General features: G+C 43.6%; 1 pseudogene; it reads right to left on the minus strand.

The window, feature by feature from the left end:
* Positions 1-12,402: 12,402 nt before the first annotated feature.
* On the minus strand, positions 12,403-12,520 carry LOC124778827 (annotated as a pseudogene).
* Positions 12,521-25,463: the final 12,943 nt, after the last annotated feature.

The raw sequence follows: 25,463 nt of genomic DNA on the forward strand, positions 1-25,463 counted from the left end.
CCACACAATCATCAGCCCCCTCTAGATCTAGTTGTCTGCATTTTTAATGCTAATGGCCTTAAAGCTATGAAAACTGAGCTGAACACTTTCCTCTACGACCACTATGTGTACAGTTTACTTGTCTCAGAAACCCCTGTGAAACCTTATGACGATTTTCGTCTCCACAAAAGGTTTGCTATCGTACTGACCGACTCCATCGCTGAGGAGGGGGCACAGTAGTGTTTTTATATGAGTCGCTCGTCCATAATCACGATTTTCTCCAACTACTCGAGTATATAGAGGCTAATGCGGTCACTGTTTCTACCCATCTTGGTGCTATAACTTTTGCTGCAGCTTATTTGAGCCCTAACCTACCATTTCTTGAAGCTGATTCCGTACCTTGACATCTTTTGACAAACTCATTGTTGGGGAAGATCTCAATGCCAAGCATCTGGCTTGGCATTCTCGGGTTGCTAATCCCAAGGGCAGACTCCTCCTTCACCTAGAAGATCCTCTGGTGCTGTTGATATATTGCCCCCACAATCCCACCAGTCTGCTCTGACTGCCAGCCGGATATTCTGGATGTGGCCATTTTCAAGAATACAATGAAGCGTTTCACGACTAGATATTTCAGCTGCTGAGAATTCTTCTGAGTTGTATGGCCGTAATCCATAGAACTCTTCAATCACTGACGTTTCGTCCAAGGCTACGTTGGACATCTTCAGAGATGCTCCTGGTTGTGCTGAGTCTTGCCGACTAGTCGGAACGTCACGGGTTGTAGAGTTCCATGGACCACAGGAATACGATCCAGAACAATACTCAGCAGATTTTGAAGAACATTATGGCGCAGTTTTCATTGGAAACACTCCACGAACTAACCTCTAACCAATACTCCATGCTCCTGCACCTTACCGTCGTCGCGCTATTTTTAGACGTCCATTCTACCTTACGATCATGGACTGGGACAAACTTTCCAGCATCCTTTAGGACACCACTCGGCAACATGTCGACCTGACAACACCTGCCAAACTTGTTTGTGTTGTTGATTATCTAAGTACAAAAATCCCAAAGGAAATGAAGGCCTATACTTTCACTGGCACAAGGGCGTTAACCACGCTCGATGAGTTAGCTCCCCTCTTGTGCGAACTCAAAATCCAGAAGAACCGTTACCATAGGTGGTGGAATCAATTTTGTGAACCTCAGGACAAGCATCGCATGAAGCATCTCCAGCGTGAATCTGCCACTGGCTAGCCGATCGGAAAACAGAACAATGGGAGGACAAGATGTCCGCCTTACTCCTCCAATATAAATCCGAATGTGCTTTTGTCCAAGCCCTGTGGCGCTCTGCAGTGAAGACCAACCATCCCATCCACACTGTGGATGGCTTAAATTATGATGCCCTCTGTGTGGTAGAAACTCTGGCCGATGCGTTTGAGGCCCAAAACCAATTGGTTATCTAGGACCCCACGCCTGATGGGCTCCAAGATGAACACGATATTCTAGCGGTCGTTGCCGATTTCAGACAGAGACCACCTCTGACTTTCCCTCACCTTACGTACCCAGCGGAAATCCAACTGATCCTCTGGCGGAATCATGGGCAATCGGCTCCCAGTTTGGACTGTATTTTAAACAAGACTCTGGTCTTATTTACCAGCATCCCGAACCACTGTCTCACAACTGGCATTTCCCCCCCCCCCCCCCCAGTGGAAGAACGTCAAAATGATTTCCATCCCCAAGCCTTCAAAGGATGCTACAGTCTCTGCTAACAACAGGCCCATTAGCCTTCTGAATACAATGGCCAAGACCTAGAATCTTTGATCCTCCACAGCATTTCCCAGCCTCTTGGGGTGGCTGGGACAATCCGTCTGGGATACTTTGGCTTCGCTTCCTGTCTGTCAGCCAAACTCCAAGCTATTAGGATCACAGAACATGTCAACAAGGGCTTTAACTCCAACTTGTCGACGCCAGCGGGTTTCCTGGTTTTGCAAAACGCGTTTGACAAGATCTGGCAGGACAATCTTGTGTACAAAATAGTGACACAGAGCCCTCCCCCCCCCCCATCATCTATGTGAAGGTCATGAATAATTTCCTCCACGAGAGGATTTCCTTCCTTACTCAGTAAGGTCAACGCTCCAGCTTACATCACACGTCGATGAGTATCCCTCAGGGATCTGTGTTGTCTCCTGTCCTTTTTAACATTTATGTTAGCGCCATGCCGGTCCTCCCACACTGCCACTTGGCCTAATACGCCGATAATACGGCGCTCTATACCATCGGTCGCAACACAGACCAGTTCATTGCACGCCTTCAGAGATAGGTGGATGTGACAGTGACCTTGTGTCGTCCCAACAAGATTGCCCTCAATGCCGCCCTTCTTCACTAAACAGCGCCCCATCCTCCGCCACAACATCACTGTCGTAGACATCCAGGTCCCGTGGTCCCCTGATACCAAATACCTAAGTGTCCAGATGGATTAAACACTGGTTTTCCATCGTCATACAGAATTTGTAATCCAAAAATGACTCAAGGTGATGAAAGCATTGTACCAAACGTTCACCAGCAGGGAACTGAACCTTGACACCAAGCTCCGGCTGTACTGGATGGTTGGCCACCCTTCCCTCACCTATGGCTCCACTGCGTGGGCTATGATTAGTCATCCTGAATGCAGACCCTCCAGCGCTTGCAGAAGAAGGTGCTTCGGTGGAGTCTGCATGGCACTTCCCTCACGAGGTTAGTTACCCTCCATGAGGAAACGGACATGGCCACCCTTAAGACGTCCATGCGAGAGAATGAGAGCCCTACACGACGTGGTCGCTGGCTTATAAAACATGGGCACAACGCCTCCCCAGCATTGGCACTGACATCCTGTTCCTCTCACCATCCTTGAGGACTCCGATTCTGACCAGAGCTAACGATAGCACTGTTAGGGCCACTAATGAATCGTTATTGTTGACCTTACCACTCGATGGGTATCGACCACTGACAAGCACCACTGTTGGTGTGTAATATAGTTCGTAGTTAGTTAACACTTGCCTGCGATCTGAACTTCCACTGTCGGAGGGTTGTATGGGACTTCAAGTCCCACCGCCACACCTTCAACGTGCACTCCAGTCATGTTTCTGGACTGACATCATTGTCGAATGGAACAGTTTTGCTATCCACCAAGGCAGTAAGACCGAGAGCCGTTGGTGTAGAAACTGTATTAAAAAAAAAGTGCTTCAAGATCAATTTCAAGCTCTTCTAACAAACAAATAGCCTGGCTTTTTTCCACCTTATGGAGAATAAGCATACTATTCTCAATGTTTCCCGTAGAATGACCAGTTTTAGATAAATGCTGTCCCAAAGCAGTTTTGTTCTGTGACTGTGAATGATCTTCATGCCTTACGTTAAAAGAGCGGCCCGTTCGACCGATATAATATTTGTCACAGTTACAGCAATCAATCTTGTATACTCCACAGCCATCAAATTTGTCAAACGTCCATTTCAGTTCATGGTTTACTCGCGGTTAAAGGGTCTTGTTAATCTGAAAGACGCATCTAATGCCAGATATCCCAATACACTTTTGTATTTGCAGGAACATTTCAACATTAAATTTCGTAGGAATGGTTTTCGTTCTCTCTTTACTGATTCTATTTTCAGTGTGAGAGTATGTGTGCCTGCTGTTTGTCATACGTTTCTTTAGCCTATTGTAAGGGCGCGTGGCGTCGTTTACAGAAAAACCTTAGCTAGTGCGATCTGCTTTAAAATGCTGAGTTCTTTACGTATTTCGCTTTCGTCAAAAGACAGACGAAGGAACAGGTGAATCATTGAGGGGAAGAAAGCCTTTTAGTATCGCGGATGATGGCATGAAAAATAGGTATACCTTTTCATATTTAAAGCGCACAAATTCGCAGGTACGTCTGTAATACTTTTCATTATGGTCTATTTCATTGTTTTAAGCTGTGGACAATCTGCTACTGTGTTTGTGTTTCCATCTTTTGCTGAAGATCTGAAGAGGGTCATTATAGACCGAAACCGGCAGACTGATGACAAAAGAATTGTGACAATAGACGTAAAGTAAAGGAAATTTATTCTATATTTGGGTCACTGTTCAATTGGCGACTATGTCGTAGCTTATTGAATTAATTTACCCTGTGTATATACCTTTCAAGCTTGTTGTTATTGTTGTTGTTGTGGTCTTCAGTCCTGAGACTGGTTTGATGCAGCTCTCCATGCTACCCTATCCTGTGCAAGCTTCTTCATCTCCCATTGCTTACTGCAACCCACATCCTTCTGAATCTGCTTCGTGTATTCATCTCTTGGTCTGCCTCTACGATTTTTACCCTCCACGCTGCCCTCCTATGCTAAATTTGTGATCCCTTGATGCCTCAAAACATTTCCTACCAACCGATCCCTTCATCTTGTCAAGTTGTGCCACAAACTCCTCTTCTCCCCAATTCTATTCAATACTTCATCATTAGTTATGTGATCTACCCATCTAATCTTCAACATTCTTCTGTAGCACCACATTTCGAAAGCTTCTATTCTCTTCTTGTCCAAACTATTTATCGTCCATGTTTCACTTCCATACATGGCTACACTCCATACAAATACTTTCAGAAACGACTTCCTGACACTTAATTCCATACTCTATGTTAACAAATTTCTCTTCTTCAGAAACGCTGTCCTTGCCATTGCCAGTCTACATTTTATATCTTCTCTACTTCGACCGTCATCAGTTATTTTGCTCCCCAAATAGCAAAACTGCTTTACTACTTTAAGTGTCTCATTTCCTAATCTAATTCCCTCAGCATCACCCGACTTGACTACATTCCATTATCTTCGTTTTGCTTTTGTTGATGTTCATCTTATATCCTCCTTTCAAGACACTGTCCATTCCGTTCAACTGCTCTTCCAAGTCCTTTGCTGTCTCTGATAGAATTACAATGTCATTGGCGAACCTCAAAGTTTTTATTTCTTCTCTTTCAAGCTTAGTGAGAAAAAAAATGAATAATTTTGAAAACCGGAGACGCCTGCAACTTGAGCATGAATCTCGATCGGATCGTTAGTAGCGGCAAACAAAAGGGATTTACATTAGCAAGAGAAGTATGAACAGGCTTGTTTCCTAGTGCCACATTTCACAGCTTGTTTTGTGAATTAGAAAAAATACGTGTCTCGCTTTGTATAGGTAGGCGGGAGACGGAGCGCTTCTCTGATGAGCTGACCTGGAAAAAAACTGTTATTCCTTTAATGTATTGACCGTTAAATGGGGAAGTTAAATGCTACAAGCTCTTGAAAAGGGCGAGGATTAAGCTCTTTATTTTCACGTCCTTAGAGCCTGGTGGGAGGGGGGTGGGGGGGCAGTATGTCTTGGACAAATGCACTGTACGAGACAGCGCTCACCACGTCTACGGTATATCCCCAAAGGACCTATGCTTGTTTGCAGGTAGAATCCGCTTTCAGCGCTGAAGACCACAGCACGGCATTCCATATTCCAAGTTATCGCTTGATGGCACCAGGCGAGCAGTGAGGGTCTATGCTATGGCGTGAGCGGAAGAGGGTCTAGAGGTGTGCGTTGCCGTAGTTACGCCGCTAATAACCTGTTCTCCACAGTTCGTGTCAACATGTCTGGGCTCACAAGCCGTCTTATTTCTCTGGTAGCTGCACGATCTGCCTCTGCCGTCCTTAGAATGTTGCGATCCTGGGTGGTGTTAGTGCTGCATGGGTGTCCAGAAACTCATCGGTGTGAGGATGTTCACGTAACCACTGATACCAGCATCATTGCACAGCTGATGCAGCACATACAACTTGTGTGGCAGTTCTCCGAAGGGACCTTCCCAGCTCGGAAGGCCACAACTTCATCCCTTTCAAACTCGCTCAGTTGGTTTTAGGAAGTGCACGTGTATCTCCGTGGCATGGTTGCCTGCTTGCTTCACATGTATGCACCATGCTGAGCCTTCTGACTGTGAGCATTCCCTATTGAAAGGTAGACACAGATGGCGGTGTGGTAGCAATGCCTCTTCGTTATCTGTTGACGGACGACGTTTAAATCTTTATCTGTACATTTACTATCCCCCGGGTGACACATGTCGTCTTTCCAGGTGTACAATTTCTTTTCCGACGGTGTAGGCAAACGACCTTCCGTCTAACGAACATCAGGTAAAATTCCTACATACAACACCAGAACAAAATGTAAACAACGTTCTTAAAAGTATTATTGGAGTTCTAATGCGATTGGTCTCACTATTAATTCCAAAAAGGCACAAAGTATTCATGTCCGGACATATTGAGATAAAACACGAATCTTGAGTGTAACACGTGGTAAGGAGATTATAACTATACTGGAAACTTCAAAGTTTTTACGTGTCCACACTGATAGAATGAAAACTAGAGGATACACGCCTTGGAACTCCTAAAACAACCTAGTTCAGCGATATTCGCACTTTGAACATTGCTGATCTCGGGAGAGACAAGTTAATAAGTCGACATATTTTACACATTTTTATTGACTAATGTCTTTGGAAAAATGTTGTGGGGAAATTCATCTGAAACAAAAACGTCTTCATTGCTTAAAATCTGCTGTAAGAGATATATGTAATGCTCACCCATGATGATCTTACATAGACACTTCTTTAATGATTTAGGCATTTTGACTACTTCTCACAGTACCTTTATTCCCTCATGAAGTTTCTTGTAAATAGTCCACAGCAGTTCAAAAGGAACAATCATTCACATACTTACAATACCAGAAAAAACGATGTCATTCATTACTCTACTTTAATCTTGTCTTTAGCGAAAGAAAGGGGTGCACAACGCTGCAGTCAGAATATTTGATTGTTTGTCCCAGGGTTATAAAACATCTGACAGACAGCGAAGCTGAATTTTAAGACAAACTGAAACAAATTCTCCTCAACAACTCTTTCTGTTCCGCGCAAGAATTCCTTCCTTTCTAATGTGTGAAAGGTGGCGGATAGCATTACTAACTCATATATGTATTTCAAACAAAAGAGAAAATCTTGTAGATTGTCAGCAGGTAGTCATATTTTTAATACAAAATGTTTTGTTGCACGTCATTATGATCAATAGCACAAATGACCCCTGGAACATGAAAGTACCTAATTAACGAACTTATGAAATGAAGTTTGGTAAATACCAGACAGATGGATCATGGTGTAATAGTTTCCATCAGTGTATTTATGTCTTATTCCGACAACGAAGTGCTCCGCGTCATCTCCGAATAGGAAAACGTATTTTCTTCTACGAAAAATATTGTTTTGATTATTCACAGAATGAACAGAAATACTTTCAGATAAATGCGGGCGCATTGTTTCGAATGGAACCGGTATTTCCGACAAAATCGATGCCTGACTATTTTGGGTGAGGGGAAGCTCAGAACATGCCAGGACTACGAGACATAAATCTGGAACAAAAAAACTAGCTTCAAATCGATCATGCGTGTAATTAAACTGGCCACACCAAATTGCAGTTAACTGCCAAAAGGTCAGAATGTAATTGGTTCTTCCGCGTGATGAATCACAAAATATGGCCGTAAACGACGAGCTTAGCCTTTCCGACATCGTGGCCCAACCGGTAGTGATCAGTGTGATTGTACCAACGAGTTTCTTATTCGGATTGCTGGAAAGCTTTGTCGGCTGCTGTCACACGGTAAAAATGGTAAATCAGCTGCTGTTATTTTGAATAAAAGCTGTACTGTTCAAGGGTAAGACATTAATAATTTGTCAGACATGGACGGAATTGGGTCACTGGTGAGAAAGAAGATTTATTCCAAATTCAAATGAGATTCCAAATATCTGACCGGGCAACGATATAATCACTTATCAGTTACTTTACTTTAGCAAGGAAGTACCTCTTAGTTGACGGTCAGTTTGGCTTTAGGCAAGGTAAAGGCATCAGGGACACAGTTTTGATAATGCGCTTGGTAATGCAAGCATAACTTAAGGTAAGTCAAGATAGGATTACTGTTTTTGTCGACTTACGAAAGCGATCTAGGTGAACGGTGTTCTGAATTCTCAGGAAGAAAAGTGTAAGCTGTAGGGAGACTATTTGTGTAGGAACTAAGAAGGGCTCATAAGAATGGAAGATCAAGAGCAATGTGCTCGGACTAGTAAGGGTATAAGATTGGGATGCGATATTCTTCCCCTCCCGTTAAGTCCATATATCGAAGTAGCGACGGCAATAAAAGATAGGTTCAGGAAATTGATTAAAATTCAGAGTGAAAGAATACCTATGGTAAGACTGAAATATATGTATTTTCCGACACAATCACAATTATTTTTTTCAGATTACGGTTTTGAAGGTCTCAAACGATTACCTTCAGATCTAGTTGTGGCGCAGGAGGACCATGCGTTGAGAAAAGATAATGGTACTTGGGTCGGAAAATAAGAAACCTTTCAACTATTCATGCAATCACGGTCGCTTCCAGACGACATATAAAAACAATGTCGTTCTTCGTAAAATTATAAGATTCACTGATGACATTGCTATCCTCAGTCAAACTGAGGAGGAAATGAAGGACATAGTGAATGGAATAAACAATCTACTGAGCAATGAGTATGAAGTAAGAGCAAATTGAAGAAAGTTGAAAGTAATGAATAGTAGGAGAAATGAGTTTAGCGATAGACATAACGTCTAAACCAGGTACAATGAAGTAGACGAAGCGAAAGAATATTGATTCCTTGCAAACGAATTAACGCACGACGAGAAGATCAAGCAGGCCTTAAAAATCAGACTACTCTCGCGAAAGAAAGCATTTCTGGTCAAAAGAAATTTTGAGACATCGAGCTTAATGTGGGGAAGAAATTTCTGGGAACATATGTCAGGAGCATGTAGTATGGGGAAAATGCAGAAGATGTGCGCTAAAGCGTTTCAGATGTGGCGCTACAGAAGAATGGTGAAAATTAAGCGGACTGATAAGGTAAGGAATGAGAAGGATCTCGGCTGACTCATCGAGAAAAGGAATATAACACTGGCTGGAAGAAGGCACAGGATGATCGTACGTCTGTTAAGACGTCAGGTAATAACTTTTATGGCGCCAGTGGAAGTTGTGTAAGGTAAAAACTGTACGGGAAGACATAGATTAGAATAATTCGACAAATAATTGAGAACGTTGGGTGCAAGTGTTACTCTGAGATGAAGAGCCTGTCGATGGAGGAGGAGTCGTGGTGGCCCGCATCAAACCAGTCAGACGACTGAAAACCCGAAACAATAAGAAAGAAGTGTTAAGAAAGAAATTGGTCACCCGCAGAAAAATGGCACTGTTACCTTCGAGATCGATATGCTGAGCCGCAAAATTCAACATACACTCCTGGAAATGGAAAAAAGAACACGTTGACACCGGTGTGTCAGACCCACCATACTTGCTCCGGACACTGCGAGAGGGCTGTACAAGCAATGATCACACGCACGGCACAGCGGACACACCAGGAACCGCGGTGTTGGCCGTCGAATGGCGCTAGCTGCGCAGCATTTATGCACCGCCGCCGTCTGTGTCAGCCAGTTTTCCGTGGCATACGGAGCTCCATAGCAGTCTTTAACACTGGTAGCATGCCGCGACAGCGTGGACGTGAACCGTATGTGCAGTTGACGGACTTTGAGCGAGGGCATATAGTGGGCATGCGGGAGGCCGGGTGGACGTACCGCCGAATTGCTCAACACGTGGGGCGTGAGGTCTCCACAGTACATCGATGTTGTCGCCAGTGGTCGGCGGAAGGTGCACGTGCCCGTCGACCAGGGACCGGACCGCAGCGACGCACGGATGCACGCCAAGACCGTAGGATCCTACGCAGTGCCGTAGGGGACCGCACCGCCACTTCCCAGCAGATTAGGGACACTGTTGCTCCTGGGGTATCGGCGAGGACCATTCGCAACCGTCTCCATGAAGCTGGGCTACGGTCCCGCACACCGTTAGGCCGTCCTCCGCTCACGCCCCAACATCGTGCAGCCCGCCTCCAGTGGTGTCGCGACAGGCGTGAATGGAGGGACGAATGGAGACGTGTCGTCTTCAGCGATGAGAGTCGCTTCTGCCTTGGTGCCAATGATAGTCGTATGCGTGTTTGGCGCCGTGCAGGTGAGCGCCACAATCAGGACTGCATACGACCGAGGCACACAGGGCCAACACCCGGCATCATGGTGTGGGGAGCGATCTCCTACACTGGCCGTACACCACTGGTGATCGTCGAGGGGACACTGAATAGTGCACGGTACATCCAAACCGTCATCGAACCCATCGTACGACCATTCCTAGACCGGCAAGGGAACTTGCTGTTCCAACAGGACAATGCACGTCCGCATGTATCCCGTGCCACCCAACGTGCTCTAGAAGGTGTAATTCAACTACCCTGGCCAGCAAGATCTCCGGATCTGTCCCCCATTGAGCATGTTTGGGACTGGATGAAGCGTCGTCTCACGCGGTCTGCACGTCCAGCACGAACGCTGGTCCAATTGAGGCGCCAGGTGGAAATGGCATGGCAAGCCGTTCCACAGGACTACATCCAGCATCTCTACGATCGTCTCCATGGGAGAATAGCAGCCTGCATTGCTGCGAAAGGTGTATATACACTGTACTAGTGCCGACATTGTGCATGCTCTGTTGCCTGTGTCTATGTGCCTGTGGTTCTGTCAGTGTGATCATGTGATGTATCTGACCCCAGGAATGTGTCAATAAAGTTTCCCCTTCCTGGGACAATGAATTCACGGTGTTCTTATTTCAATTTCCAGGAGTGTATTTTCTTTCATCGTAATAAATGATTGTGACGAAGCACTGACGTTCAGTATTAAGAATATTCTATTTAAAAGGCAACACTACAATACCGTGCTTCGTAGTTACTAATTAATAATTTTTTTAATTTTGATGTAATTTCTGAGATACGGATGTACTTTGTTAATTTTGGACATTTTCACTGCTAAAAACCGTAAAGCTTTTATGAAAAACGGCAAAAAAATCATATTGTAAAACTTGGCGGTAGATACACTGGCAAAATTAGGGATATTTGTATCGTGTCAAACCCGAGGGATATCTTTCAGATATAGCAATGTGTAGTGCGCTAGCGCTCTCAGAGGGGAGAAAGAGACTGAGTACTTGTAAGTCATCAGTGGTGAAGTATGGACGCAGTGTGGCGGCGCCCAAAGGCGTAGTGAAAAGCATTGTCGAAGGGTTGTAAATGCGTGAGCGGGCACGTAATTGGTCACTTTACAAAGCATGCGAGTAGAATTGGTTATTGAACTATTGGAGAAGAGTCCTGTGTGCCGAAAGTTAATAACAAAAGAATGGTTCAAATGGCTCTGAGCACTATGGGACTTAACATCTGAGGTCATCAGTCCACTACAACTTAGAACTACTTAAACCTAACTAACCTAAGGACATCACACACATCCATGCCAGAGGCAGGATTCGACCCTGCGACCGTAGCGGTCACGCGTTTCCAGACTGAAGCGGTTAGAACCACTCGGCCACAGTGGCCGGCAACAGTTAATAACAGTTGCTCGTTGTTAAAGAGGAGCCTCTTGCCGTCCGTTATTGTCATATTATGCGTCATATCGCACCATCTGCAACTCAGCTCGAAGTAAGTACGGGCAATTTTCTTTATTAGTATACTCCTTAATAGCGTCATAGTGGCAATATTTTGAAGATTATAGTGTTTTTAGTTGAATTTCAACTGATTTGAATGTTAGCTCATTATCCTATGTGACTTACCATCATTAGGTTCCTATCCTTTCACCATTATTGCCGACGGCATTATAAGTGAAAACGATAACATTATTTTAACTAAGAGAAGTTTTGTTGAATTCTCTGGTTAATTTAAAATCAATCAGCTCGTAAAACTGGTCGCAGAAGTAATTAACTGAAGCTCAAAGTGATTTTTAGTGAGTGCTCATACTGCGACCCATTAGCAATTAAGCAAAAATTCATATGTTTTTGGATGGGGTCTGGGGGTCTGCTTTTAACAAAACACAGTTTTGTTTTTAATCCCAAAGACGTTTAACTATATTTGCAGCCTCATCAGTGGGCTTTTATTTTATGGATTTTACCACAAGGTGTGGTTTCTTTCATTATAAAAACATAATACATCAAAAAACAACACCAAGTCGTAAAAAACCATAAAATAAAAGCCCATTGATTATGCTGCAACTACAGTGAAAAATGTTTGGGGTAAAAAACAAAACTGTGTTTTGCTAAAGGCAGACCCAATCCAAAAGCATATGTATTGTTAAAACACTAAAAAGCATTCTGTCTTCAGACCTCAAGTGGCCCATTGGGACCATCCGACCGCCGTATCATCCTCAGCCAAGGATGCGGATCGGAGGGCCGTGTAGGCAGCACGCCGGTGTCCTGGTCGTTGTTATGGTTTTCTGTGACCAGAACCGCTACTGTTCGGTCGAGTAGCTCCTCAATTGGTATCACGAGGCTGAGTGCACCCAGAAAAATTGCAACAGCTCGTGGCGGCCTGGACGGTCACCCATCGCAGTGCCGACCACGCCCGACAGCGCTTAACTTCGGTGATCTGACGGGAACCGGTGTATCCACTGCGGCAATGCCGTTGCCTGTTGTTAAAGCAAATACGGACAAAAGTGTTTCAACCTCAAGATGATTAAGTAAAAGTAACGCATGGTAAAACCAACTTCGAACCGCTGGTAAAGTGTACATGCAATTTTCAGTAAAGTCAATATTTCATGTGATTCTGAATTTCGTAAATTTGGTTTTATTAACTGCAGAGAATTCCTGTGTACCACTAATTAACTTAAATGCATTTCACCCTACGTTGTTTTCTATTCAAGCTCGCGCCCGTGCATTTCGATTCAGCTACTGCCAACCTGCACGCTAGTAATTATTTATGTAGTTTTAGTTTCATTTTAATAATTAACAATTGGTAACTTTTGCCCGCTTTTGCCCTAGAGACCCTAATTTTTTAATTTGTAAAGTACATTCAGTTTCAGTACTTATTCATCGTTATAGCTAACTACAAAGCATTACTTTATTCCATAAGAAATTTCCTTACGATCGTTACGCGCGATAAGTATCTTTACGATGGTGATCATTTTGCATCATTTGCACTTTTCAGTTAGTATTATTTTTCGAAGTCGATGCCTTTTCTATCAAATACGGAACATTAGATAACGCGGGTCGTTAGCAAAGAGTGCGGTGTGTTACATGAGTTGTTCTAGAACGTAGTGAGATGTTTGAGAGAGAGAGAGAGAGAGAGGAGGAGGGGGGGGGGGGGGGGTAAAGTTGAAGCTCGGAGTTAGCAGTAACATAACCTAGCTAACTGAAACACGTTGTTACTTTCGACTCCCCTTCTGTTTCGTTGGCTAGATAAACTGGAACCATCACCTGAATCTGAATCATCATTATCAGGTTGTGAGCCATCGCTCTAGCGGTCATTAGTGTGCTTGATTACTATGGCGAATGACCTCAGCGTTATGAGTTTCCCGACCAAATTGTTCCCTCTAACACCCTTGTTCGACAGATGCTTAATATTGATCATAGATCTGGGGCCGTTATCAAGCTTGCTTGGTGAAGGATGATACAAGACAGATGCGAGCATTTCATGACAGGTGATTTCAATGTAAAGACGTTAGAGAGATTTTCGATGTACTCGAGCAGCGGTCACCACAAGACGGAGATTGTTTCACAGAGGTAATAAATGTAAAAATTTCGAGAACATTATTTCCAAGAAGAATTAGTAACGTAAGGACAGAAGACTTTGGAGTGACACACAGACAACGACAAAGTCGTTAGAGGCGGAATGCGAGCTTGGATTGGACGCAGTGGAGGTGGAAACTGACTACGTCTGTTTCAAGAACGTCATTTCGACACTCGATTCAATTGGCATAGAGGAACAACGCAAAAATTGATTACTAACGGCTACGCACAGATTTGAAAGTCACCTAAAATAAAGCGCAGTGCTGGTAACCATATCACCTCGCTCGGTGTTCAAGACTCGGGAGTTATATGGTGTCCTCCAAAGTATACCACATGAAATAATGATGATGATAAATTCGTAACATGTCACACTTGTCCGTAGTTGCCCCACTGCTTGTAGACTGCCCTGTCATTGCGAGAATTTTTACAAACAGTTCGTTTAACCTGTGGTTTGTTGTCGTATAGAGTCGACGTTGGACTATTAGCCAAGAGCATTTCCGAACAGCTTGCACATATCACTGTGATAACTTCTATAGCCGTGTGACTAGGTGATGTGTGCTCTCTAACCTGCCACTATCATTGTCAAATGTAACTGATTCCCTGAGCGTCTTGAAATTTAAGTTTATGTTTAAAAATGTGTTTGTTTTATCTTGTACCTACGTAGATTTAAACTTTACACAATTTTACATGAAATCGTAGAATATTCGTATTTTCATCCGAATGAGGCATTGCGCTTTAAGATACTTAAAAACGTATAGCCAGAAAAAATAAATATATAAATAACGTGTTTTGTAAGTGGAATTGGGTGAGTAGAAAGACAGTGGTAATATGGTCACAAATGTTAGCAGTAATCATATTCTAATATGCTGTAAACTGACATGTGCCACATCATTCCGATATAAGAATGGTTCAGATGATCTATGAAAAATGTAACTAACTAATTAATAACTTTTGTTCTCTAAACGTAAAGAAATGTACTGATCCATACTGCGCCATATTGAATCACAGAATTGATAATTCACGTCTCTATTCACGCGAACAGGAGATGCGCCCCAAATTTTCTTGAGCCAATCTCACACACTACCTGCTTACGCACCTTTCCTGCAAACACGAAAAGCTAAGCCCATTCTATAGCATTCCCGAGTTACATGCGATTTGGGTCCAGCAGAGATCCGTAAGGATAAGATTCGATACTTTGTGTCGTGTTGGTGTCTGTATCTGTACTCTTACACGCTCATTTCCAACTGAAATATGATAGGGTGAGTCCAACGAGAACTTCGCAGGCACGTATCAAATGATACACAACACTTACAAACAATTTCTGAAACTGTGGCACAACAGTATTAATGAAACTCGTGTCTCACCAGTGATAGTCTTGGGTCGTCGTAAAACCTGTACATGCTAAGTTCTGTTGTTAGTAAGGACGTGTATCAACCATAGCAGACACTTCCTCTTGTAGACACAGTTCAGTTGTGTAGTTTATCAGTAATCTGAAGCTTCGTAAAATATAACACTGAACACTTAAAAGTAAAATATTTTCTGTTATTACAGTAAGTCATTCGCTAGAAGTTTGAGGAGGAGTAAGCGAGTAGCAGAAGCATTTCGGAGTGCTGATTCTTCAGGGAAATGGTTAGTACAGCACTGTGCTTCTCAAGTGGCGATTACTGTTGAGCGGCACGCTGTTTATTTCAGTAGGAAATAAACTGCCGAATAATTTTTCAACAATTGGATGTCCCACAGAAAAGGGTATTAGCGTGGCATAATCACTGCTGTAGATTACACAGTAGACGTCCTTAATATTGTTTCGAATGTTGCTCAGTTCCGAAACAACTGGATGCATTTCTTAGCAGATGGTGCTTGTCTGACATTTGTGAGCATTGAGAAAAATCTTTCGTGCGGATCGTCACTTTGCTACAGATATTTTCTGAACAGACGTGTGAGAAACTGAAGCGGCTCTATGATTCACACCCTGATATCATAGAAACATCATTGCAACTGTACTTCGCTAATACGTTGCGAAGACCTGAAAATGCTACGACCCTCCGCGTGCTTATGAATGTGGACGTAACAGAGTAAATTTGCACACCTTGTTGTCGATGTTCGGAGCTATAGGCCTATGTATTACTGTGTACCTCAATTACACACAGTATTTCTACATGCAGCGCCTGTTGTTTCAGAGGCCGTCAAATAGCTGTCCTTCGTGACCCGACGAGATACGTTGTCGGTAAACAAATTTTGTTAGTATATTTATTGTGATACAATCACCAGTAAAGAGAACTCTGTTTGGTCATTTATCTTACCTGTTTGCTTTCACAAGCGTTTGCTCACTGTTTGATGATCAATAATCTGTTAACCAGCTGAATAACACGCTCTACAAGCGATCTGGCTGCCAACTGTAAATGTTTCTCCTCTGTACCTTCGACACACGATGCAGTGTATTCCACGCGGCGTGGACCTTTTTTTGTGGTGAATTCTCGTATAGTTGCTGAAATCGGAAACATGACTTCTTGCTTTTACATATGTACCGGCTGTGTGATCTCTCCACTGTCGAGGAACAATACTGTGATCAGCTACTAATTGTCGGCATTATCACTGTTAACAACACATTCAGCAGTTAGACAAGCTGAGAAAGACGGATACCAACACTTCTGCAAGTCTACGCGCAGCCACGCTTATACTATGAGTATCGCAGATCTGAAAAGTTATCAGTGGAGGCTACATTTAGGCCGTCACACTCATCTTGATCGCCCCAAATAATTCTGTATTCAGATGGGAAATAAAAAACGTTTATCATGGAAGTGTTGTTTACTTACCAGGTGGACATAATCTAACACAATAGCACGATAGCATAATCTAACACGATGGCTTGTACAAAAATTGCAGTACCGAGTATCCCACACTGGATGTTAACTCTCCATAGACGTTATTGTTCCACATGTCAAAGCTAGCGTGGGTATTTGCTGGACCACTAGTGCATGTTATTTGTGCTGACTTGTCATTTGTTTGAGAAAGGACATTCATGGATAAAAATAACATCGCAGAAGCTGTGGTTATCGAGGTTTTGCAGCTATGCTCACCGACGGAAATCTACATGATTCCGGAAATTATTCCAACGCATTATTTGGTATATGTTTGCCTGTGAAGAACGCAGCTGGTGACGTGTCATAGTACTATGTATACTGATTTTAGGAATGCCATCGGCCTCTTTAAACAATTGTGTGCTCATGTGTAGATCTTCTGCAAAAGAATCTAGAACTGCAACTTCGCCTGTTTCGGTCGTGCGAATCGTACGACGATTACGTGGCCTTCCATTGAAATTTTCCTTTTCCTGCAGCGTCACAACAAGACGAGAAAACATCCCAGACGATTGTGGTGTCTTGTAAGGATATGGCTCTTGGTTCGGTTGCTCTACCTAAGTAGCATAACACCTACAATTTTGAGACGCCCTGCTAAACGCGCAGGACAGGACAGGCAGTTTAAGAAGCGGAAAGGGGCCAAAATAAGCGGCTATCAGTTACACTCGAACATATAACATTTTATTTGATCAAACATTATAAGACCTAAGATTTTTTTTTAACACAGCCTTAGATTTGGAACTTAATTAGCGGCTGAATGCGCCCTACAGTCTCATGCCTTACGGGAAAGACCACTTTAATTTAAAACGGCTTAAAGGCAATAACTTAAAGCTCAACGAAAATCAGAAATTTAAAACGCAAAGCCTTATCTTAAAACAGTTCCTCAATTAAGCTGAATGCCCAAAGAATCTGACACTTCAAGAGCAAACAACTTAAATTCAAAATAGGCTGAAGGCCCAACACTGAAGACTCAATAACATTAATTTTAAAAATGTCAAAGGCTTTACATAAAACAGTTCTTCAACTAGGCTGAAGGCCCAAACAATCAGACGCCTGAAGGGAAAAACAACCTTAATCTAAAAATCGGCTAGAAGTCATGCACGTACAAACAAGAGCAAACAAGGAAAGGCAGTACACCCAAGGGCGCTCAGAAGTTCTGAAGGTCGGCCTGGAATTCAAACACTAATGCTCCCTTCGGTGAGACAGGCAGTTGGCCCAACCATTCTCGATCAGACGACAACCCAATCGACGGACCACCGACAAGATAACCTAACTGCATTCCCGGAAATGGTGAAAGGACCAAGTATACGTCGGCCGATGAGACGACCAACCGAACGACCAACCAACGATAGTCTCGCTCCAATCTCCGTCCGATGGACAGTTCATGTATGTCACCAGCGGTCGGAGAGCACTGGCTGTCGGCGCCTCACCGGCGCTCCGTCCCCCGACTTCACCGCTGCTGCTTCCCGACTGCACTGCTGGTTTATCCCGAACTGACTGGCAGACACAAGACGACCCAGAAATACTATCGGTCGCTTCAGAGATGGTACGACAGTGCACTTATCGATACGTGCTGCTGCTGCCGCTCACGGGCAAGTAAGGCAGGAAGTTAGTAACGCCAGTAACTGGAATAAGAAAACGAGGTAGCAGTACCGTAATAGAAGATGACAAACAATAAATGGGATAAACGCGAGCCGTGCACTGTAAAAGAAGAGTAATGATAACACCACGTTTAATCAGGGAATGCCGTTAATGTACACAGCATATACGAAGGGCTTTCATTAAGTAATGCAATACAATTTTTCTCTGAAATCGGGTTGGTCTTATTCAGCATTCCAGTACACCACATTATTCTCCTCTCTTTTGTCTACAAAACCCCGTTTCCAACATAAGCTCCGTTCAATGCAACTGGGAGGGCCTGTATATCCTCAGAGTAGTCTGCTACTGCTCGACGTTGGCGCCAACGTATTGCTACATTAATAACATCCCCATCGTCCACGTACCGCTTCCAACGGAGTGCATCCTTCAATCCAAACGGGTGGAAGTCGTAAGTTGCGACATGCGGGCTATAGGGTGGAAGAGGAAGACCAATGCAATGACTTTTTGTGAGCTCCTCACGGGGGCATAGTCTTGTGTGAGGCCTTGCGTTGTCATGGAGAAGCTGAAATTCTTTGCATTTTTGTGGCGACAATTTACTGAGTGTACCACCATACGCATCCAAGTTGATCGCCGTCCCTTGAGGGATGACATAAGACAGAATAGCCCCTTCAGTCCCAGAAGACAGTCGGAATCACTCCGGCTGAGAGTGCGGCACTGACATTTTTCTTCGGAGAAGAAAGAGAGTGATGAACCCATGTTTCGTCTCCTGTGGCGATGTTCGCCAAAAAATTGTCACCCTCAGCCGCCTAACGTGCAAGCAATCCCCCACACATATTCTGAGATGGCGGGATATGTCGTCGTACACTGAAATGAAGAGTAGGCTGAAGTTCAAGACATTAGTCAGGAAGAATCAATACCCAAAGAAGTGGGATACGGAAGTACTAAGGAATGACGAGATACGTATGAAGTTCTCTAACGCTATAGATGCAGCAATAAGGAATAGCGCAGTAGGCAGTGCAGTTGAAGAGGAATGGACATCTCTGAAAAGGGCCATCACAGAAGTTGGGAAGGAAAACATAGGTACAAAGAAGGTAGCTGCGAAGAAACCATGGGTAACAGGAGAAATACTTCAGTTGATTGATGAAAGGAGGAAGTACAAACATGTTCCGGGAAAATCAAGAATACAGAAATACAAGCCGCTGAGGAATGAAATAAATAGGAAGTGCAGGGAAGCTAAGACGAAATGGCTGCAGGAAAAATGTGAACACATCGAAAAAGATATGATTGTCGGAAGGAAAGACTCAGCCTACAGGAAAGTCAAAACAACCTTTGGTGACATTAAAAGCAACGATGGAAACATTAAGAGTGCAACGGGAATTCCACTGTTAAATGCAGAGGAGAGAGCAGATAAGTGAAAAGAATACATTGAAAGCCTCTATGAGGGTGAAGATTTGTCTGATGTGATAGAGGAAGAAACAGGAGTCGATTTAGAAGAGATAGGGGATCCAGTATTAGAATCGGAATTTAAAAGAGCTTTGGAGGACTTACGGTCAAACAAGGCAGAAGGGATAGATAACATTCCATCAGAATTTTTAAAATCATTGGGGGAAGGGCAACAAAACGACTATTCTCGTTGGTGTGTAGAATATATGAGTCTGGCGACATACCATCTGACTTTCGGAAAAGCATCATCCACACAATTCCGAAGACGGCAAGAGCTGACTAGGGCGAGAATTATCGCACAATCAGCTTAACAGCTCATGCATCGAAGCTGCTTACAAGAATAATATTCAGAAGACTGGAAAAGAAAATTGAGAATGCGCTAAGTGACGATCAGTTTGGCTTTAAGAAAAGTAAAGGGACGAGAGAGGCAATTCTGACGTTACGGCTAATAATGGAAGCAAGGCTAAAGAAACATCAAGACACTTTCATACGATTTGTCGACCTGGAAAAGGCGTTCGACAATATAAAACGGTGCAAGCTGTTCGAGATTCTGAAAAAAGTAGGAGTAAGTTATAGGGAGAGACGGGTCATATACAATATGTACAACAACCAAGAGGGAATAATAAGAGTGGACGATCAAGAACGAAGAGCTCGTATTAAGAAGGGTGTAAGACAAGGCTGTAGCCTTTCGCCCCTACTCTTCAATCTGTACATCGAGGTAGCAATGATGGAAATAAAAGAAAGGTTCAGGAGTGGGATTAAAATAAGGGGTGAAAGGATATCAATGATACGATTCGCTGATGACATTGCTATCCTGAGTGAAAGTGAAGAAGAATTAAATGATCTGCTGAACGGAATGAACAGTCTAATGAGTACACAGTATGGTTTGAGAGTAAATCGGAGAAAGACGAAGGTAATGAGAAGTAGTAGAAATGAGAACAGCGAGAAACTTAACATCAGGATTGATGGTCACGAAGTCAATGAAGTTAAGGAATTCTGCTACCTAGGCAGTAAAATAACCAATGACGGACGGAGCAAGGAGGACATCAAAAGCAGACTCGCTATGGCAAAAAAAGACATTTCTGGCCAAGAGAAGTCTACTAATATCAAATACCGGCCTTAATTTGAGGAAGAAATTTCTGAGGATGTACGTTTGGAGTACAGCATTGGATGGTAGTGAAACATGGACTGTGGGAAAACCGGAACCGAAGAGAATCGAAGCGTTTGAGGTGTGGTGCTATAGACGAATGTTGAAAATTAGGTGGACTGATAACGTAAGAAATGAGGAGGTTCTACGCAGAATCGGAGAGGAAAGGAATATGTGGAAAACACTGATAAGGAGAAGGGACAGGATGATAGGACATCTGCTAAGACATGAGGGAATGACTTCCATGGTACTAGAGGGAGCTGTAGACGGCAAAAACTGTAGAGGAAGACAGAGATTGGAATACGTCAAGCAAATAATAGAGGACGTAGGTTGCAAGTGCTACTCTGAGATGAAGAGGTTAGTACAGGAAAGAATTTCGTGGCGGGCCGCATCAAATCAGGCAGTAGACTGTGACCAAAAAAAAACACTGAAATGACAAAATACATGAGATGTCGGCCGGCGGTAGTATCGTGTACGCAATACATGGAGGGGCAGAGCAGTAGCCTAGCTGTCGTTTGTACTCAAGTGGTTCATGTGTAACGGTTTCCGACGTTAAACGAGGATTGGTGGTTGGAGCTAGAGGCATGGGAAATTGCATTTCGGAAACGGTAAGAGAGTTCATTACTCCAAGATCCACTTTGCCAAGAGTGTGTCAAAAATACAAAATTTCAGGAATTACAATTTGAGTGAATTTTCTCATTATGCACATGTTTTACAACAAAAAGATTTTTTAGACCATAGTATGATAACAAAAATTGTTAAAACCGGTTATCCTGAACAAAAAATATTTTTTGCGATATTGGCTTTTGAATGGTTTGTAACAATTCAGGAATTACGTCGCACCACGGGCAACGCAACAGGCGAGAGCAGCGGCGTTTGCGTAAAGATGTCAGTGCTAAGAGACAAGCAAAAGTGTGTGAAACAACCGCAGAAATCGATTTGGTCCGTGGGACGAACGTATCAGTTAGGACTGTATGGCGAAATATGGCATAAACGGGCTGTGGAAGCAAACGACTGACCCGAGTGCCTTTGCTAACAGCACATCACCTGCAACACCTCTCCTGGGCTCGTGACCATACTGACTGGTCCCTAGTCGACTGAAAAACCGTGACTGGTGAGACAGGCCCGATTTCAGTTGGTAACAAATGATGGTGGGTTCTAACGTCACGTATCTGCACGTAGCTTTCGAGCCAAGTTGTCAACGATGTACTGCGCAAACTTGTAGTGATTCCATAACTGTGTGTTTACATAGGGTTTACTGTTTACTCTGGGCCAATTTCAACGATCGTTGAGTGCCTACGTGGAGCCCATTTGCAGTAATTCATGGAACGATATATAGGACGATATCATGTCACCGAGCCACGAGTGTTCGTAATTCGTTTGAAGAAGGTTCTGGACACCCAGATCGCCCAACCTGAATCCCATCGAACTTTTATGGGACATGGCCGAGAGCTCACTTCGTGCAAACAATCCTGCACCAGCAACATTTTCGCAATTATGGAATGCTATAGAGGGAACATGGTCTAGTAGTGTGGAGTCCACGCGATGTCGAATTGCTACACTACACCAGGCGACGAAGGGTCAGGCACTACATTAGGTGGTAGCCCATGACTTTGGTTACCTCAGTATGTAGTCTTTGTTAAGCTTCGATGAACCCAGCGAGAACACACCTTCGAGTACCCCAACTGATGAACGAGTGTGTTAGTTGGGCAGCGAGGTGTTTGACTGTGATCCGTCGATCACCACGAATGAGTTTGTCCGCACGTTCCAAAATTAGAGGAGGCACAGCTGTGTGTATCCGGCTAGCGGGAGATCGTACACGTTTGCCCTACCTTGTTTCAGTGATGACAGACGCCTAACCCAACGACTCACCCTGCTTTTGTTCATTGCCAGTCTCCGTGGAGATTCTACAAGTGCCTATGAATACCCGCGATGCTCTTCTTTTCCACCAAAAGAAACTCAATGACAGTTCTCTGCTTGGAACGAACCACCGGTTCAGACCCCATTTTGAAGACTTCGCATAGCGCCGCCACCTGTTGAAATTTCATGAAATTGTAGGGACCAAAGCGGAAATACTGCATGGTGTCCCACAACAGATTCTGAATTTTTCAGCTGTAATTGGCCTAGAGAAAAAAAAAGTTTGTTGCCTTGCATATGAAAGGCTCCTCGTAGTCACTGTTCTCCTAACTTACGTTCTGCATAGACTAATAGCAATTCTACCTTCTCTCTCTTGGGTTCGTTGTACGCTCAGCAAGGTACAACTGTAGCCTTTCTTTTTTTGTTGATTGTTAATGCCACCAAGTGAGTGAGTTACGAAGTTGGCGTACGGCCACTGCGTACTACTGCGAAAGAGTTAACGTCAGTTCAATAAGGTCACATTTACTTGAATGACATACTTGTACTACGGTATGTTTCCTAACAAGTCTTGAGGAGAGTTATTTGAATACTGATTAAAAATATGTGGTAATATTAAAGAAACGTTGCTTGATCATTTTTTTAAATTATGTTTCTGAATAAAAAGTAATTTGAGATGGTCAGATAAATGGTGCACGCTGTTTATCGATATCGAAGGCTTTCCCGTGATATACGATCATGGGAATATGTTTCGTGTCATGTGTGCGTTATTACTCCAACGCAATAATAGGCAGCAAAACGGGGATCCAGCTTCAAAGAGTATTAAATCTAACTGACATTCAGTTTACTGAAAGAACTTAAGCACAACATTGTTCTTAAACCGCATAATAACTCAATCAAAAATTTGAGAGGCAGTACTAAGGTTACACTAGACATGCCACAATTGTCGCTTTGTGAGCAGAATGAACTCATTAGTAAAGTCTCGACAGTAGTTTCCGAACCAATTAAGAGCGAGAGAGAATCTTTAGTTAGTAACAGGAAAAACTACGACACCGTACAAGACGTTGTGACGTCTTACACCGGCCGTTTTCTTACTATATTCAAGGACCGTCCGTTCTAGGCGCGTCATTATGGGGAACTACATAGACAGCTGGGAAGGGCAATGACTGACTACACAAGGGGAATTTTCAGTGTGCTAATAGAAATTGACAATTGTTGCAGAAAGCATACTGTAAGTTACAGGACGCCGCTATTGGTAAAACGATTTAGAGAACCTTGCAACTGGTCGATAGCAGCGTGCAGCCGACAGCCTTCGGTAACGAGGGAGCTGCTATAGGGCAAACTGAAATTATGAAAATGTTAAAAAGGAGGCTCTCTTCCAGTCTGTACGTGACTTTGTTATGAACTGTATCGCACCAAGAAGGATGCTGAATTTATTCTACATCTACATCTACATTTATACTCCGCAAGCCACCCAACGGTGTGTGGCGGAGGGCACTTTACGTGCCACTGTCATTACCTCCCTTTCCTGTTCCACTCGCGTATGGTTCGCGGGAAGAACGACTGTCTGAAAGCCTCCATGCGCGCTCTAATCTCTCTAATTTTACATTCGTGATCTCCTCGGGAGGTATAAGTAGGGGGAAGCAATATATTCGATACCTCATCCAGAAACGCACCCTCTCGAAACCTGGCGAGCAAGCTACACCTCGATGCAGAGCGCCTCTCTTGCAGAGTCTGCCACTTGAGTTTATTAAACATCTACGTAACGCTATCACGGTTACCAAATAACCCTGTGACGAAACGCGCCGCTCTTCTTTGGATCTTCTCTATCTCCTCCATCAAACCGATCTGGTACGGATCCCACACTGATGAGCAATACTCAAGTATAGGTCGAACGAGTGTTTTGTAAGCCACCTCCTTTGTTGATGGACTACATTTTCTAAGCACTCTCCCAATGAATCTCAACCTGGTACCCGCCTTACCAACAATTAATTTTATATGATCATTCCACTTCAAATCGTTCCACACGCATACTCCCAGATATTTTACAGAAGTAACTGCTACCAGTGTTTGTTCCGCTATCATATAATCTTACAATAAAGGATCCTTCTTTCTATGTACTCGCAATACATTACATTTGTCTATGTTAAGGGACAGTTGCCACTTCCTGCACCAAGTGCCTATCCGCTGCAGATCTTCCGGCATTTCGCTACAATTTTCTAATGCTGCAACTTCTCTGTATACTACAGCATCATCCGCGAAAAGCCGCATGGAACTTCCGACACTATCTACTAGGTCATTTATATATATTGTGAAAAGCAATGGTCCCCTTAACACTCCCCTGTGGCACGCCAGAGGTTACTTTAACGTCTGTAGACGTCTCTCGATTGATAACAACATGCTGTGTTCTGTTTGCTAAAAACTCTTCACTCCAGCCACACAGCTGGTCTGATATTCCGTAGGCTCTTACTTTGTTTATCAGGCGACAGTGCGGAACTGTATCGAACGCCTTCCGGAAGTCAAGAAAAATAGCATCTACCTGGGAGCCTGTATCTAATATTTTCTGGGTCTCATGATCAAATAAAGCGAGTTGGGTCTCACACGATCGCTGTTTCCGGAATCCATGTTGATTCCTACATAGTAGATTCTGGGTTTCCAAAAACGACATGATACTCGAGCAAAAAACATGTTCTAAAATTCTACAACAGATCGACGTCATAGATATAGGTCTATAGTTTTGCGCATCTGCTCGACGACCGTTCTTGAAGACTGGGACTACCTGTGCTCTTTTCCAATCATTTGGAACCTTTCGTTCTTCTAGAGACTTGCGGTACACGGCTGTTAGAAGGGGGGCAAGTTCTTTCGCGTACTCTGTGTAGAATCGAATTGGTATCCCGTCAGGTCCAGTGGACTTTCCTCTATTGAGTGATTCCAGTTGCTTTTCTAT

The sequence above is a fragment of the Schistocerca piceifrons genome, chromosome 2 (genome assembly GCF_021461385.2).
Source record: "Schistocerca piceifrons isolate TAMUIC-IGC-003096 chromosome 2, iqSchPice1.1, whole genome shotgun sequence".
Classification (NCBI taxonomy): Eukaryota; Metazoa; Arthropoda; class Insecta; order Orthoptera; family Acrididae; genus Schistocerca; species Schistocerca piceifrons.